The sequence below is a fragment of the Sphaerodactylus townsendi genome, linkage group LG04 (assembly GCF_021028975.2).
Source record: "Sphaerodactylus townsendi isolate TG3544 linkage group LG04, MPM_Stown_v2.3, whole genome shotgun sequence".
Lineage (NCBI taxonomy): Eukaryota > Metazoa > Chordata > Lepidosauria > Squamata > Sphaerodactylidae > Sphaerodactylus > Sphaerodactylus townsendi.
This window is the reverse complement of record NC_059428.1, coordinates 145,930,560-145,931,835: the sequence shown is the minus strand read 5'-3', so window position 1 is coordinate 145,931,835 and position 1,276 is coordinate 145,930,560.

Sequence of the window (1,276 nt, the reverse complement as noted above, 5' to 3'; positions counted from 1 at the left end):
ATTTCTGCAATGATTTCCCAGCAAATCTGGAAATTCCTTCTTCTAGCTTGCTTTCACGACAACCTCACGAGGTAGGCCAAACTGAAAGAGCAGCTGGCCCAAAGGCAAGATCTGATTGCCGCTATTTCGTGTTTGCAACTTTGGGCTGCAAAATTAGGTGGGGAGGAAAAGAAAAAAAATATCTGGCCAATCAGAGAAATCATTTTGTAGCACCAAAGGGGGGGGGGATATGCCTCTTTCTCATTGTGGTAGAGGCACCTCTTGGGTTCTAGCGTCATGTCAACGCGCTAGTCCTCATTACGTCCAGGACTTTGGACAGCGTCACGTGAGCGGGGTAAAGCGCTGATGTGGCCAGCCTAGTCGGGCCGTACCATTAATAAAATAGCGAGGTAAACCGGGAACTTATAAAAAACATTTAGCTGCGGTTTGATGCCGCAGTTACTTAATTTAGATCAGCTAAATATTTATGGGGGCTTTTTACACAAGCCATCTTAGGGTTCCCACTATGCGACTCGCCCCTACCTCCCCCTTTCGATGACTTTGGTACGGTCCACCAAGGCCGGCTAACTTCTGGCCGATTCCATTATCATTCCAAAAAAGGGTGGGTAGAATTTTTACTACAATGTCGTTTTTGACCCCTTTCCTTAGACTTCAGCATTTAAATAAAACAAATAACAATGTATACATGATATTTAAAAAAAATGCCAACCCAACGAGGAAAATAAGGCTCATTTTTAACCCCTTCTGCTATGGTTTAACCTCCACTTGGGGCGGGCTGAAGGAAGCACTAAGCCCTCCATCTTAGATCCAACCAAGCATCAATAAAATTGGAGGGGGGAACCAAATGTGTTCTAAAATAGCCGACAGCCACTGAAACCTAATATCTTTTAAAATTAAAATGATAAGGGGAAAATATATTTTAAACACACAGAGAAACATTACTGTCCCTCTATTTTTTATTTTGATCCCCCCCGGCTGAGGTGGTTCAGCCCGACCCTTCCCTCCGGACAGGGCGGACCTAAACCGCGTACCACTCCATCTTGGATCGAACCAAAATTGGGGGGGGGAGGCCAAACGGGTTAGGAAGCCGCCTTACAAACCCGGAGCCGATTTCCCACCTCGCAAATAGCGCATACATTTGTCATAATTCATGATACGCTGATTGGGATCCCAAATGTTGGAGTTGAGGGACCGTGTGAGGAGTGGGTTTTAAGGTCCCCCCCTGGGCCGCGTTGGTTTTTCCCCACTCTCGCGAGATCTGTCCCCGGCAGTCTCG